Raw genomic sequence first — 17,884 nt, 5'->3', positions numbered from 1 at the left:
CAGAGAACTCCTAAATTATGACATTTTAAAAAGTGAAATTTCAATCAGTGTACACATATTAGAATAAATAAAGCAGGGGACAATGGAATCAAAGCCGTTGCCTTGCATTTAATCCCAACCACTAAGTGCTAACTGACCACTGCTGCAGACATTCCAGAAACTGGAGGAAACAATGAAGGCTCTAAAACAAAGAGTGCACACGCTCATTTTCCACCAGAAACAAAACAGCTTGTCTATTCACAACAGCAAGAAAAAGAGGGTGAAAGGAAGGAAGGAAAGAGAGAAGGAAGGAAGCAAGCAAGCAAGGAAGGAGGACAGGCAGGTGGAAAGGCAGAACCAAGATCACATATCCTCAGCACAGGGAGAGCACTTCTTTGTGATACACAGTCTCATAACTTGTGTGCTATTGTGGGCAACCTTGAATTAGGTGGGGTTAACATATTTCTTTAATACTTTTTAGAAATAAGAGGAGAGATTTAAGCATTAATTCCACAACCCTTCAACAAGCTTCTAATCAGAACGAAAGGTCTTCTTACTAAGGAGAGAAGCCTTAGGGGAAAGGAGGAGGAATACCACAAAGGGGCTTGCCTTTGCTCAGAGGAGAGAAAACATATTTGAAACTGCCAAAAACTAAACTAAGTCTATAACTATTAGCTGGTCTTTTTTTATACTCTGTGATCTGATAAAATCTGGATTAACTTGTGCAAATTCTCATTTTTGGATAGAAGAAAAGGCCAAGGGAGACACCTCAAAGTATAAATATTGCTAACCTGTACCTTATCTAATGGGTCTGACCCACTCTGGAATGTTAGAATACTCATTCAAGGAACTAATTGGCTAGGTCTTTGAGAAAGAGCAAAATGAAGTTCATGCCATTTCCAAGGTGGCCTGCAAAGGGATTTCGCTTCCCCTAACCTACCTCACCTTTCACAGCCTGCAGACAGCTCCTCTCTACTGCACCACCAGGCTCCTGCTGACCCAGGACACCAGCATGTCTACATGACCTTTCCACGCACTAAGCCAGCTCCTGCATTGTCCTCCTCAAGACGTGCCTCACATTTGCTTTATTCCTTAGGAGTGTGCTTCAGTTGTGTCAGGATGGTGGACAATTGTCGCACTAGTTTGTATGGTCTGTAAGACTGTGCCCGCACCCTTGAAGTCCTAATCCAGCCCAAAACTGTGGAACAATCTACAAGTGCTTCTATGAAGAGGGGAATAAATGAGCAAATCTGTTGGTGCATGCTATAATCCCAGCTATGTGGGAGGCTGAGGCAGGAGGGTCACCAAGTTCAAGGCCAGTCTGGGCAATATGGTGACACCCTGTCTCAAAATAAAATATAAAAGGGGCTGGGGATGCAGCTCAGTGGTAGAGCACCCCCTGAGTTCAATCTTGAAAAACAAAACAAAATACTATCTGAAGCACCTGGACTGCACAGGTAATTCTTCTCACAGACCCCTGAACCCAGCAAACTCCTACTTATTTATAGAACTTGCTTGATATTAATAAAAGGATTATGTACACAATTCACTTTTATTATACCTAGCACTAACTGAATGCCTACAATATGCCAAGAGGTTTTACATAAATTATCTGTAATTCATAGGTAAGCACGTTTTTATGTCTATTTTACAGATAAGGAAACCAAGCCCTGTACATTTAAGTAATTTTACATGTTCGCTTGTCCAGTATTTACCAAGGTACCTCTCTGTGCCAACCACTGGGCTGCTAGAGTCCAGGAGTGAGTTAGTGGTGGGGTCAGGATGTGGACTTGGGTCTGCCTCTATGTTCTGGCCACTACAGCAAAGGAAATCAGGTCCTACTGGGATAAAATTCTTTTTTTTAAATTGATCTGTTAATTAATTTATTTATTTATATGCGGTGCTGAGGATCGAACCCAAGGCCTCACACATGCCAGGGAAGTGCTCGACCACTGAGCCACAACTCCAGCTCCAGGATAAAATTCTTGAAAAAAATACAATTCTCTAGTATGAAGAATTTGCTTATAAAAAATATCTTGATCCCTTACATCTACTTGGACTAGCTCTCACCAAGGACAAGTGATTTATTTATTTATTTATTTATCTATTTACAACTTGGGGCTGAACCCAGGGCTTTTGGCATGCTAGCCAAGTGCCCTACCTCTGGGCTATGTTTGCCAGCTCTTTTTTTTTTAATTATTATTATTATTATTTGAGATGGTATCTTATGCCCAGGATGGCCTTTTAAACTTGTGATCCTCATGCTTTAGCCTGGGGAATAGCTGGGATTTTAAGTATCTGTCACTGGGCCTGGTTCTAAGTAATTTATTTTGACAGTTTTCAAGCAGATAGGATGATTAATTATAACCTTAAACAATTAAATTTTTTCATTTTTACCACAAGACAGAGACTGTTCACTGAAAATGGAAACTAAAATTCTATTCCATCATGAAACAGATAAGGAATACTTGTGATGCTTAAAGAGAAAGAAATTATATGAAAATGACTGAATATAGTCACTGAATACAGTCCTTCATGATAGTATTTAAAAGTTAAATTATTTTAACAAACTGCTTTTCAAATATCAGAGACAGAAATGGTAGTGTAATGTGGCTGAGGAAATTTTTAGGAGACTATATGGATTGGAGAAAAAGGCAAAATGAATTTAGGAAAAAAGGGGGACCTGGGTCTGCCTCTATGTTCTGGCCACTACAGCAAAGGAATCTCCACTAAATAGAGATTTTGAGCGTTCTTTTCCCACTAGAGGACGGGACAAACTCTCAGGGCCAAGTTAGGAAGAACTGGGCATGGAAGCGGGAGTGAACAGTGGGCCATGGTAGTCTAAAGACTGCCAAATAGGAACAATTATCCTGCTCTCTATACATCACTTACCAGAGCACAGGTGTAGGCAAGCAAGGTCATGTAAAGTGATGGGAGTCTGCCATGGAAAGCTACCCTCAGGGTCAGAGAAGAAAGGGGGAATTGCCTTAGGTAATTCTGGGAAGTCCCAGTGGACATAGGGGAAAAAGAAAATTGACTAAGAAAAGCAAAGAAATCCCTGAATGCACACCATCTTTCAGATGACACCTTCCCTGCATCTAAAATTGACAGAGTTCCCAGTTTCCCAGCTGGTTTCCAGTATGTACACCTTAAGGGAAGTCTACTCGTGGGCACTTCTTCAGCCATGTTACAGCTGGGTGAGGTCCACTTGCCGAGCACTGTGCTCAATTACTACCTGCAGAAATGAGCTTTGCCCAAGTGGCCACCTTAGCAATGTTTAAGGAAATTCCTATCAGCTACCAATGACAATCAATCCAGACTTGAATTTTAAAATGTGAGTGCACATACATCACCTGGCAATTGGAGGAAATCAACAGTATGGAAGTCATCAATCTATATAAGCAGAACAATTAATCTCACGTTCCCTACTTAACCTGCTAAAAAGAGTTAATTCAGAAGATCAAAGAAAATTTCAAAACATAACAAATATGTCATCAGATTTGTAAGTTATAATCCATCCTTAAAATGAGAACAGCCAGGCTGGTGCTGTGGCTCAGTGGCAGAGTACTTGCCTAGCACTGGGTTCAATTCTCAGCACCACATAAAAATAAATGAATAAAGTAAAGGTCCAACAACAACTAAAAACATATAAAAACAAGCAAAAAAACAAAACAAAACAAAACAAAAAAACCCAACCAAACATCAAACCAAACAAACACAGCCATTGCTGTAAAAGGAGAAACAGGAAAACAAGAAAGACACTAGAAATCTAAAATACACTTACATAATATTGTCTATGAATATATAAACACAGTACATATAATAATAATATCTCTTTTTTGGGTCAAAAACCAAAATCCACAGGATTAGAAAATATTTCAAACTATCAGTAATGACAATACAGCATGTTAAAACTGGTGGCATTAAATGCATGGATTTAAGAATGTGGAATATGAATCACATAAAGAAATTACTAAAAGAACAACAAATATACTCAAAAAAGTGGAAAGAGGCAATTCAATTAAGAACCAAAATCAATGAGATAGGAGAGAAATTTGCAATAAAAAAGTAATGCTATTGGTGGCAGTGGGGCACAAGAGGCTGAGGGAGGACAACTGTGGCACAGAAGATCAGCCTGGGCAACAGAGTGAGTCCGTCTCAAAAAGAAAGAAAAAAGTAATTCCAAGAGAAGAATCTAAGACTAACACAAACCCTGCCCCCTAGTACTAGGGATTGAACCCACGTCCTCATGCATGCGACTGGGCTACACCCCCAGCTCCAAACAAAGAAAAAAATTAACAACTAGCAAAATGAAAGGAGTGAAGGGAATAAATTATTATACCAGAAATGAAAAGGGGGTTACCATTACAGATCCTATAGATAGCAAAAATGTATGATGAACCAATAAATTTGAAAATCTGGATAAATGGGACAATTACCTAGAAGAGCCTAAACTCACAAAATAAAACAAGAAACATAAACTTTGAATAGACCTCCATTTATTAAATAAATCAAATCCATAATAAAATACCCACAAAGCAAACTTCAGGTTCAGATGAATTTCACCAGTAAATTCTTCTAACATTTAAGGAAAAAACAATTCCAAATCTCCAACTCTCTGCTTGTGAAAAGAGAGGAAATACTAGTCAACTTCTTTTATAAGACAGTATAATTTTCCATAAAATATAAGAACAAAATAAAAGAACATATAGGCCAACTCAGTTCATACACACAGACACAAAAATCTTCAAAACAATACAAGAAAAATGAATCTCTGCTTCATACCATAAACAACAACAATCTCAAATGGATCATGAACTAAATGTGAATGGTAAAACAAAAAACTTCCAAAATAATCATAAGAGACTACCCTTTTGATCTCAGAGTAGCCAAATGTTTTTGAACAGGACATCAAAATCACTATCCCAAAAGAAAAAGATTAATAAATTGGATTGCATGAAAAACTAAAAGCAGACATTCAAAGATCAAAACACCTCATCAAGAAGTGAAAATGCAAGCCACATGGTAGGAAAAGACATTTGCAGTGAATTTATTGGAAAAATCAGAAAACAGTCCCATTAAAAATGGACCCCATGTAAAATTACTGATATTGTAGGAAAGAGACATTAAAATATACTCACCAAAATGTAAAAAATTAATTAATATAAGTTATAACTAAGAAAGATAATACTGTTTGCTTATCAAGTGTTGGTGAGCAGCACTCTTACAATTTCTACAACCATCTGCAACCACTTTGGAAATTAATTGGCACTATCAAACATATGCCTATTCTGTGATCCAGTAGCCCCTACACCCAATTATATGCTCAACAGATGTACTCAAGTGTGTACATATGTGTACCATAAAGAATGTATGCATGAGTGTTTGAGTGTTTGTTCATAAAACCATAATAATAAATAGCCTCAGAGTGGAAATTATTCTATGTCTAAAATCCACATGAAATTGTAAAACAGTAGTTTTTATACAGTAGTGATGATGATGGAAGGGGGCTACCAGAATGAACTACATACAAAAACATAGAAGAATCCCACAATATAATATTAAAGAAAAGAAGCCAGACACCAAAGAGTATATTGAAAGGATCCATATAGAATTAAAAAACATAAAATGACTCAATAGTGGAGTCAGAACAGTGGTTGCCTCAGAGAGGTAACAACAGTTGAGAACACTAGAGGGAAGCTTCTGGCATTCAGGTACTGTTCTGTGTCTTCCTCAGGGTGGTGTTGCAGCAATGTTTTCACTTCATAAAAATTTAATTAGGATGTCAAACACAGTGGTACATGCCTTAATCTCAGCAACCTAGGAGGGAGGCAGAAGGTCATGGGTTTGAGCCAGTCTGGACAACATATTGAGACCCTGACTCAAAATAAAATTAAAGAAGGGCCAGGTATATATTTCAATATTAGAGTGCTGGCCAAACACACATGAGCCCTGAATTCAATCTTCAGAACTTCTCCAAAAAACAAAAAACAAAAAACAAAAAAACAAAAACAAAAACAAAAAACAAAAAAACACTAATGATTTGTATACTTTTCTAATTCAACAAGAAAACGTAAAAAATCCTTAAAAATCAAAGATGCATTTCTGGTAAATGAACTTAGACCATGTATCTGGATGGGAAGGCTCGATATCGCAACGAATTAACTAATCTTTAATTCAATATAATTCTAATTTAAAAATCCTCCCTTTTTGTTGTTGTCAGGTTGATTCTAAATTTAGGAAAGTAAATGCATTAAAGAAAAAGGCAATTTTGAAAATAATTGGGATATACTGCCCTGAAAGATATAAACATGTACTGGAAGAATACAAATTTAATCTAAAAGTTGCTGGTGAAAAAATAGACAAATCAATGCTACAACAGAGTCCAGGAAAGGTGTGTAAATATGCAAATTGGTTATATAATAAAGATTCTAATTCAGATTGTTGGGGAAAAATGGATTCTTCAACATATGGCTCAAGATAATTGGCTATTGAGTTGGAAAATCAAAAACAAGCAAATTTAGATTCCCATTTCATACTACACACAAAAACGTTATTTCTAAATGGCACTTAAAAAAAAAAAAAGCTATTTCCATAAGGTAGATGATTTTCATGATTTTGGGAGTGATGAAAGTAAGCATTTCTCTGCACGACACAATCCAGAAAGTATAAAAAATAAATGAATGGATCAGATGACATAAAATTTTAAAATCCCACACTGAACAAAATTTAAAAGGCAATAAATAGAGATGGAGAAAATACTTATAAAACATCAGTGACAAAGGACATATGAAAAGCTTCTAAAAAAAATGAGAAAAAGATAACTCAGTAAAACATAGGCCCAAGATTTGACAGGCAATTTTTCACAGAATAAATACAAATAATGAAACACATTACTAAAAGTCAAGACTTTATAATTAAAACAAGATATAATTCACTTATCAGACTGGCAAAATACACAAAGGTCCCTATCTAAATATTGTCCAGGATATGAGAACTGTATTCTTAGCCAATGTTATATGATGTTTACAACTTTTTGGTCACAATAAATATCATAACTGAAAACTGTGCTATCCTCTACATGTGAACATGAAAATATGTCTACAATACATGATTAAAAAGTAAAGTTCATTTTAAGATAATATGCACAGCATGATTCCATTTTTATCAGAAAAATAAAATTCAATTGATCTACTTATATTTGCAGAGAAAAAAATGTGGAAGGGTACACTTACATTAGTAATTAGTTCCAAGGGACTTTCAGTTTTAGTGATTATGGGGATATTATTTTTGCACATTATAAAAATCACTAGAACTTTGGAAATATGAAGGAAAAACAAAAATTTTTTTTATTTGGCCCAAGAATTCTTTTAGAAATTTATCCTAAGAATTTAATCAGAGATATGTACAAAAATGTATTCTTAAAATAATTTTTAAATTTTTTATAAAAGTGAAAAACTGGAAAGAAATCCAATGCAACAAAAGCATTTTATTGCACATTTGTACAATAAAAATTATGTAGCAACAATAATCCATTTTCAAATATTAATTTTGTATAAACATACAAAATAATAAATACAACTTAATCAAAAAATTTTGAAGTATATTTGTAGATGGGAAAGTTCTAAAATAAAACACCAAAACGTTAAAAGTCTTATTGATGAGTAATAAGTTCTTTCTTTTTTATTACCTATTTTATATTTATTAATATTTGCCAAATTACTCACACTGAAAATTTGTTTTAGTATTTTTAAAACACTGTAAAAGCATTAATAAAGTAAATGCTGATTTTACTTACTTTTTTTAAACAATAGTTCATTCTGTGAAAATGTCTGCTACCAAAATCAATGTTTGCTTTTAAAATTATTCCTCCCACCCCAGTACTGGGGATTGAACCCAGTACACTCTACCACTGAACTATACCCCCAGCCCTTTTATTTTGTAACAGGGTTGCCACAGTTTCCCAGGCTGGCCTTGAACTTGAGATCCTCCTTCCTGCTGTAGACTTCTTAGTCACTGGAATTTTGGACATGTATCATTGCACCTAGCTTTAAAAACTGTCTTTTAAAATAACATATCACCAACATTAAGTATTTTACACATTAACCATTTTAGTCACATGAAATTCTCTTAAAAAGACGATAATGAGCTGGGCACAGAGGTGCACATATCTAATTCCAGTTACTTGGGAGGCTGAGGCAGGAGAATTGCAAATTTGAGGCCAGACTGGGCAATATAGCAAGATGCCATCTCAAGAAAATAAAAATTATTTTAAAATGTTAGGAATGGAGCTCAGTGGTAGATCATTCCTGGGATCAATTCCTGTACTGTTAAAAAAGAGAAAGAGTGGGGGGGGCAGGAAGGGAGGGGAAGAAGGAGGGGGGGAGAAGGGAGAGGAGGTGAGGGGAGAAGGGAGAGGAGGAGGGGGGAGGAGAAGGGAGAGGAGGAGGGGGGAGGAGAAGGGAGAGGAGGAGGGGGGAAGAGAGAGATTTCGAATAAATTTAAATTACAGCTTTTTAAAAAAGAAAACATTTCTGATTTGCAGGTTATATTACTTCAATTCTAATATCCTTTCCCTATCACATACAATTTGTCACATTTTAACGTATAACTTACAAACATATTTAAAGATTGGCTCCTTGTTAAAATACTATGAAAAAATATAAGGTTTTGTGATTTTTAATGCAATCTAAATTATTATATAAAAATTGCCTTTCAATTTGGGATATTCAAAGAGTATATTGAAAGGGTGCATATAGAATTCAAAAACATAAAATGACTCAATGCTAGTCAGAAGAGTGGTTGCTTCAGAAAGGTAACATTAGTGAGAACACTTGAAGGAAGTATAAGGTGGATGGATTACTCGGAAATGAGATATATTTACATTTCTGCAAAACTGCTGTCTATGAGAGAGAACATTATCATTTCAGGTGTTTATCATGTTTTTTTATTATTAAATAATTTTAGTGACACAACAAAGATATCTGAAACTAGCCAATTTGATTATAATTATTCTAAGCACCAGTTCCTATTCTGCTTAAACACTGTCAAATGTGGTGAAGTAATGAACATGAAGAATTGTGTCTAAAAAGGTTTTCCTGAAATTGGTAGTCTAGAATCCAATATCCATTTAGTTTGGTATAATTGTGAACCTATTTTAAAAGTACCGGACAAGGGATTACTAGAGGTGAAGAATGACAGAACTCCACAGAGGACAGGGAGTTCGCTGCTTGTAGTGGAGCTTTCTGTTCCATAAGTAGGATTTTCAGGTCTTCAGCTCTGAAAGTCTGTAATTAAATCAGGAATATACTCTTTACTAAAGAATTTTATTACCCATGGGTGGGGCTTGAGCAGTCACCTACAGAAATACTTCTCCTAGCAGAACTGCCCCTCCCCAGTGACATAACACCACAGTACGTGGAATACGTGGCTCAGTGTGCACCAGCTACATCCTGGGTCCCCCCCACACAGACCAGGTCAACAATTCTTTCCCCTCAAAATATGGTTTAACTTGTGTTTTTTAAATATTTTTTTCTAGTTATACATGGACACAATATCTTTATTTTGTTTATTTATTTTTATGTGGTGCTGAGGATTGAACCCAGTGCCTCACAGGTAGGAGGCAAGCACTCTGCCACTAAGCCACAACCCCAGCCCTAACTTGTTTTTAAAAATTGTTTACTATAGCTACAAAAATCAGCCAGCTTTTCAGAAAACAATTTATTAAATGAACGAAGACTGGTCATCATATGCAAATACAAACAAAATAACTGACTAAAGCATGCGCTCATCATAGAGACATTATTGACAAATCTTAGCTGATTTTTATTGGATTGCTTTCCCTATTTCCACAAATTTTAGGCTGTACCAACAAATACTGAAAACAGTAGAAAATTACACTACATTAGAAGCAAACATTATACATACAATGGAACAGACTTTAGGGACACAAAACTAGAATTTTATTTACAGCACAAGTACACAGACAAATATAAAGCAAAACCAGAGAACTGATAAAGACAAAAACAGCTTAGTGTAAACGATCAGCGAGCCACAAAATAAAAATGAAACCAACAGTACACACTCTTAGTGAGGAAGCGTCTATATTATTAACACGTATCATCTGCAGAGGGTCACGGTCCACACCTTAACATATTCAAAGAAATTTCCAAGAGCATCACGGTCACACACCTTAACATAGTCAAAGAAATTTCCTTCTATTTCAATTCACCTTTCTCTTCTTCTTTTCACAAATTATAATTGTAGCAGCTTTTTAAAGTTAAAAATATGACTTAAGTGAAAACGACACACTTGCTTTTCTTCACATAAGTCAGTTAAAAGCTAAGTGGCCAGAAAATACATAGAAAAATAACAATCTACTAACTTGGGGAAAGTAAATGTATCCTAAATACATTCTTATGATTTATAAGAAAAAAGAACTCATCAAAGTTGAATACAGTGTTGATTCTACCAACTCATTTTAGTTTTTCATTTTAACAGAAAGATGACCCTCACATAGTAATTCTGTTGAATCCAATGTCATCCAGTCATTCTCTCACCAGATTTCAGGCCTATGGAATTATAGTTCATTTTCATATTATAACATAAAGTACAAACTATTACTTGGGTTAATCTGGCAAATTTATGTCTAAATTTACCACTGAAAATGTTTAAAGTCATGGGAAGATGCAAAGTCTACAAATTAAAAACATAATAAACTTATATATTATTTGGTTTAAAACTGCTCTAGGCATAAGGGTCTCAGGACAGATAATACAAAATATAAAGACACAAAGGTGGGAAATAAATCCAAGAGCAGGATCAAACACATGTGCTCACTGCTATCCAGTAGATGATCATCAGGATATAATAATGCCGGAAACTTTGGTGTTCAAAATGCAAAAGGAATTCTTGATACAAAGGTTTTGCTTGAAAATCCTGGATGTAGGAATCAAGAAACACTTTTGTATGATGGATACCAATGGGCAAAGGCAGTGCTTCTTTAGACTACACATGATTGAATTCTTTTTATTGCTTTATCATCTTATTGAGGCAAATGTTTAAAGCATATTCTAGAGGAAAGGCTCTAAGTTAAAATTTGCCTTTCTTTTCCTCTAAAAAAAGAAGTGGTGGGGAATTTGATGAATTAGTTTTAATATTCTGAGAATTAAATCAGTAATTTCAGCAGCAATGCTTCCAAATACAGCACTGGCTGTTGCTATGTATCTGACAGCCACACAAAAAGCCTCTATATAATTCAGGAGATTATCCTTTGATTAAAGAACTCTTGCAATTACAAACCCATTGAAATGACAGAAGGAAACCCTGCTAAGGGAAGAGTTTTGGCATATTGGTGCAAAAAGAGTTTTAGGAAGCAGTTTTCTTTTAATATTTTATGATGGTTTCTCCTCCATTTTAAGAGTATAAATAAAAGTATAATGATAGTTTCCCCATGTTTAATTAACAAAATACAGTAGAGATAATCTGTTGAAACACTTCTCTTTCAACTTCTAGTTTGTTTGGAACTATTGAGGCAACACAGAAACACTAGGAAGAACCACCAACTAGACAGGGGGGCATGAAAAGATCCTGAGGTCACAAGGCAACCAAACATTAAACATGCCTATGCAGGTACTGAATGTAAAAGTCAGCATTTGGGAACTGTGAGGTTTCAATGGTCCCTTATAAAGAAAATTACTAAATACCCTTATTAAATGTAATTCAAACAATAAATCATGATAACTAAGATAATGTATGCACCTCACAGTCTTGTGCTGTTTTACTGTGTAGCCTAAAAATGTCTAGATCAAGGCAAATTATGCTGCTCCATGTCATTCTACTGTATTTTTCTGTAAGGGGCTCAAGTATCTGAAGAAGAAAAAAGTATTTAAAACTCTAGGGGAGAGAGTAGTGGAAAAGTTCATAATTTTTGCTTTCTTTTTCTTTTAGCAAATGTTTCACTTTCAAAGAACTGGGAAAATATAGAAGAAAAGCTGACCCATCCTGGAATGACACACAGGAAACAAGATTTTCAAGTTTGGCACCACTTGACAACTACAATATTTCCTTCCATAGAGGTTACTAACTGCTGGCTTGAAATATTGAACAACAAAGTACAAACTTTCTCAAGTCACACATACAAATGTTGACCAGCACAGCCTTTTAACAGTTATTCAGGTTAACTACAATATATGATAGCAGCAATGGAGAACAATTCCACATAAACACTATAAACATACATCTGAAAGAGCACCTATAACAACATGCTGAACCTCAACAGTGACATCACTGAATATTTCACAATGCATAGAAGTTGTAATGGTTTTTGGCAAGATATTTTTTTTTTGTAACAAGTACTTTATAAAACAAAAGTTCTTTAGTTATAAATGCTATTTAAAAAGCTGTAATCTAATGGATTGTAGATATAAAAGTTCAGGTAATCTGAGTGGATCAATACTAAACATGGACCTGCTACTTCATCCAGTATAAATAATCAATTATAAATTAACTTCTAGTGAAATTATACTAAGTATTTGACTTATAAAATGTAAGAATTACAGAAAATAAAAAGGCATAAAAATCACTAAAATATTGTAAGCACAATTACTATTAGGGTTCTGTATTGCTGATGTTGTCTTAATTTTTCTTACCACAAATAGATTATGCCAAAGCATTTTCAAAGCTCTCATTGAGATGAATGCATAATGGTAAAAATGTCAAGTCCAGTCTAATACCATGACAAACATTAGATGTCTGGCAAAATGTAATATTTTGCAAAAAGACAATATATTGTCTTTAAAAGAATTTGACCTTTTTTCCCACTATGATCTGGTGAATATAATTTATAAGTTAAAAATTTATAAACATTATTATATTTATGCTTGAATTGTTTTTCAGAAGAGAAAGCAAGACAATAAGAGAAATATTTCTACTTCTTCCTGCTATGGGCTTCTTTCATTGGCTACCATTGTTTCCTTCTCCTATCTCTAAATAAATATCCTAATAATGTTAATAGAATTGTCATCCTCCTGACTGAGGATATATCCCAGACCTTCAAGTATGGTTTTTAGAAACTTCCTATCAACTAAGAGGACATTGTAGATTGCATCCCAAACCAATTATATAGATACTATGTAACTGAATATCTAAATGAATACCAAATTAAACAGAAATTTACTTTTTAGATCATAATCTGTCATTAGAATTCAAATACTTTAAGACCATGGATCATTTGTTTCCCCTTCATAACTGAAAGATAAATATAAATGAGGTAGGCTGAGATATATGTTAGAATAAAAGAAACTCTTATATTAGAGATCATCCAACAAATTTTACAATGAGAAACTGCTAAAACAAAGATAAAACACTACTTCTAATAAAAATTTGAGGGTTTAAAAAACTAAAACTTGGAAAACAAGATACTCTTTTCCAATTCAAGGTTAACTTCCATGTAGGATTCTTCTTCTTCCCTAAATACTCAGTAGATAAGAAGTCAGGAAGCCTGGGTGCCAGTCTTGGCTCTAATCCTAAGAATGTGTGAGCATCTGGGCATTCATCTCTTCTCTCTAGAGCTGTTTCCAAACTTATTTTCTAGTCAGCACACCTGCAGAATACCTAATAAAGGTAGGCACAGCTAATTCAGTTTAGTGAGCCTCAAAGAAGGCTGGAGCATAGAGAACAGGAGAATTCAGGTGGGGTGGGCATTTGAGGCTGTGTCCTCTTTGTTGTTCCCATCTCCTTGCCCCCCACCCCAGAGGACATGGTAGCATCAAAAACCACTGGGCTGTATGACTCTTGGGTCCTTTCCAGGGCTAGCCTGTATGATTATAATTCAACAAAAAGACAATGGTTCACATTCATACTCTGACCCAATTAATATTCTAGTCAAATTAGGACTCTGACCTAATTAATAACTCTGATTCTAATGGATAATGACATGGTACATTTGGGTAATGACATGGCATACATAAAAACTCAATTTAATATATGAAAATGCTATCTCTTAAAAAGTAACACAAAGTTCAATACCAAATCAGGCCCTTTGTTCAGTTTAGAAGGCCCACTTGGTCAATTTACAAACAGGTTGGATTATGAGAAATTCTATCTTCTTTTTCTCTTCAGAAGAGTGAAATCAGAGTTGTTGGTAGTTTCCCAGGAGCATGCCCCTTTCTACTGTTATATCACTAGAAATACACTAGCCATCAAAAGGATGATATCTGCTGAGGACTTCTTTATCTCAGCTCTATTTACTGGTAAGGATCTCTAAAATTATTCTAGCTCTATCACTTTGCCTTATGAAAAGCTATGCACTCACATAATCTCAATCAGAGGGAAGTGGGGAGAAAAGCAATGTTTGAATACCATGAATTAAAGGAAACACAAACAAAAATTGGGGCTGGGTGCAAAGGTACACACATATAACCCAGGCTTTTCAGGGGGCTGAAACATAGGGATCACAAGTTCAAGGCCAGCATTGGTAACTCAGCAAGTCCCTGTTTTGAAGTAAAATTTTTAATAAAGGGGCTGGGGATGTAGCTCAGTGGTAGAGTGCTTGCCTAGTATGTGGGTTCAACCACAGTACCATTAAAAAAAAAGAGAAAAAGGAAAGAAATTATGCCTTTGCCAGTGATCTATCTGCAACATATCTATCTGTGGTAGATGTGCAGAGATATTATCTTGTGCAAAGAAATTCTATTTGGGAAAATTTATTAAACATTGAGGGAGCTGGGCGTGGTGACACACGCCTGAAATCCCAGCATGCGGGAGGCTAAGTCAGGAGGATCGTGAATTCAAAGCCAGCCTCAGCAACAGTGAGGCACTAAGCAACTCAGTTAGACCCTGTCTATAAATAAAATACAAAATAGGGCTGGGGAGGTGGCTCAGTGGTTGAGTGTCCCAGATTTCAACCCTTGGTACTGCACATACTCCAAAAAAGCGGAATGCAAAATGGTACCAAAAAAAAAAAAAAAAACTAAGAGCGAGAGAACTTCATAATTCTATAGTATTTATAACTACTTTTTTTGGGGGGAGGGGGAGTGTTTGCGATGGTGGGGATTGAACCCAGGGCCTTCAGCACACATTCTATCACTGAGTTATATCTCCCATGACATTTTAATAATTAGCATTGAAAAAAAATTTAGTTGTAGATGGACACAATGCCTTTTTAATTTATTTTTATGTGGTGCTGAGGATCAAACTCAGTGCCTCACACGTGCCAGGCAAGTGCTCTACCACTGAGCTACAAACCTAGTCCCCTATGTCTTCTTTCAAATGAATGGACCTCTAAAAAAATATCCTACTATAGGGTTGGGGCTGTAGCTCAGTGAGAGAGTGCTTTCCTAGCATGTGTGCGGCACTGGGTTCAATCCTTAAAAAGAAACTACATAAAAAGACCACATAGAAAGAAACAAATAAAATAAAGGCTTCTGTCCATCTACAACTACAAAACATTTTTTTAAAATCCTACTGCAATACATTATAATCTATTCACCTCAATTTTTCCTCTAGGTTTGGAAATTTGTTTTCTTGATTATATGCTAGTTTATATTTATAGATGCTATGTATAACTTTATTTTGGCTAGAGACTAGGAAAATCAAAATACACCTTTCCGTTAGATAATGAAAACCAGTCAGAAGTAGGCTGGGTAAAATTAGAAGTGTTTCTGTCATATTAAATTGTGGATATAATCAAATGAAAAAGAAATCTGAATGAGTTCATAGTTTATCTCTAATTCTGGGAACATAAGGACCATAAGTTACTTTTTCCTCAGAAAGCATTCTGCTCTAGTAATCATAATTCATTAGAGAACAAAAACAACAAAACGCTCTACTTAATACTGTTAATTTTCTGGCAACAAATCTGCAGGTGAGACCAACCTCCCCAGTAGACTGGCAACCACTATTTAGTATCTACTTAATGACACTACTAACTTATGGGCCTAAGAAAGGTGCCTCAACCTAGAACCTACCCCCTTCTCTGTCTGAATTATAGGATTTCTCTTGAAATTGGTTTTTTTGACTTGACTTGGGGGTAAAAATAAATTATTCACTTAAACACACCATTCCTTGTGCACATACACACCTCCAGGAGAAAGTTAAGTATTCTTTAAAGAGTGACACAAACTTCTGTTCTCTACTTGTGGCAAAGCAGGAAACAAACTCTGTTGAGGGTCTCATCTCAAATTAAGTACAATGATGGGACCTAAATACTGCTGTGCTAATAAACATGCTAGGTGATAGCACTGATCTTAATCAATTCAGAGTTAAATGGATAGTGATTTTATTACACAAGAGATCTCATTTCAAATTATCATTTCAAAGGGTCTACTATGGAAGCACAGCAAATCACTTCTTGAACAAGCAGTTATAGCAGAAAAGCACAGGTTTAATAGAATCTGGATCTAGTTTCAGATACTGATGCTCTTATGCATTAACCGTGACATGTGCAATCCATTTGACGTCTCCTGTTTCTTCATTTACATATGTGAGATAACTTACCTAAAGGGATTTTTTTGTAAGAATTAAGAAAACAACTTACAAAAGCACTGAGCACAAGGGCCCATTGTAAGTGCATAATAAGTGATAGTCTTTGATGACAGATCTGTACATTCCTATGTATATGGGTACCTATATGAAAATCATGGATGGTAATAGAAATGGCTTCACCTTGATTTTTAAAACAAGTTCTAAGGAACATTCCCCACATGACATTCAAAGCAGTATTATATAAGATAAAGCAAAGCAACATACTTAATAAATAAATAATGGAGAAACTGCAGGAGAACAGTTAGGAAGAAAATACAAAATAGTGTCATCACATAAGTTTTTGCTGAGCTCTCAAAAACGAGCTTTTCATCACAGTGTCTTTTATAAATTCTATGAGAGCAGAAACTACCTAATACATCTCTGCACCACTCCCAGTGTCTAGATATCTATCCAAAAAAATTAGCTTAAGTGACTATACATTTTCATCTCATTAAGTCACTGCTTTAATGGAATCAGGAAGCAGCTAAGCCATGACTTAGACAAGTTAAAGCCACCAAGTTTCAGCTTAACAATGATCTGAAAAACCAAAGAGATCTGATCTTTGCCAGGAACTTTTCAGCCCATTCTTTTGTAGATCAGGTAGTGACTCAACACAAGGAGAGTGAAGAAACAAGGAAAATAAATATAAAATAAATATTTTTAAGAGTAGATATATATTTATGAAATATGTTCATACCAGCCCTAATAGCCATAATAAATGGAATCCTAAGAATAAGCTGTCTTATGGGGCTCGGGTGGTGGTAGCTCAGTGGGAGAGCACTTGCTTAGTACGTGTGAGGCACTGGAACCAATCCTTAGCACCACATAAAAATAAATAAACAAAATAAAGGTATTGTGTCCATCTGCAACTAAAGAAGTATTTTTTAAAAGTGTAAATTTTGCAAAAATTGTTTTGTTTCCATATAAATCAGGACTGTCCAAGGGAGGGCAGCACATTCAGTTATATTGAACACCATCCGCACTGTTGAATTTTTTCTAGAGTACAGTAAAATTTTGGCATCCATCTCTGCCACAGTGTGAATTTTTTTAAATTAAAATTCTGAATAATAAAAATGGAATATGGCTGTGGTATGTCCATAGTACTGTTTAGATAAAAGTACAGGGGCTGGGGATGTAGCTCAGTAGCAGAGTGCTTACCTAGCATGTGTGAGGCCAAATTTGATCCCCTGCAGAACAGGATAAAAAAAAAAAAACCTGAGGTAGTTGCACATTGTTTCCAAATTTAATCAACTTAAAGAGACATTATAATTTGGCTAGCACTTTCTCTAAGCCATTCTTCAGAAAACAGTTTTCTGAATCTAAATGTCAAAATGTTCCTATTTGGTTTGAATTATCACTGCAAAATATAATGAAAAATAAT

General features: G+C 35.2%; 1 protein-coding gene across 2 annotated transcripts in view; it reads right to left on the bottom strand.

Annotated features, from left to right (window-relative positions):
• The window catches only part of Kiaa1958 (KIAA1958 ortholog), a 142,748-nt gene that overhangs the window by 17,653 nt on the left and 107,211 nt on the right, over window positions 1-17,884 (bottom strand). The window lies entirely within an intron of this gene.

The sequence above is a fragment of the Marmota monax genome, unplaced genomic scaffold (assembly GCF_021218885.2).
Source record: "Marmota monax isolate L192 unplaced genomic scaffold, Marmota_monax_Labrador192_F-V1.1 WCK01_AAM20220418_F8-fsc00020, whole genome shotgun sequence".
Classification (NCBI taxonomy): Eukaryota; Metazoa; Chordata; class Mammalia; order Rodentia; family Sciuridae; genus Marmota; species Marmota monax.
The sequence above is the reverse complement of the archived record's forward strand: the minus strand, read 5'-3'. Positions and strand labels throughout refer to the sequence as shown.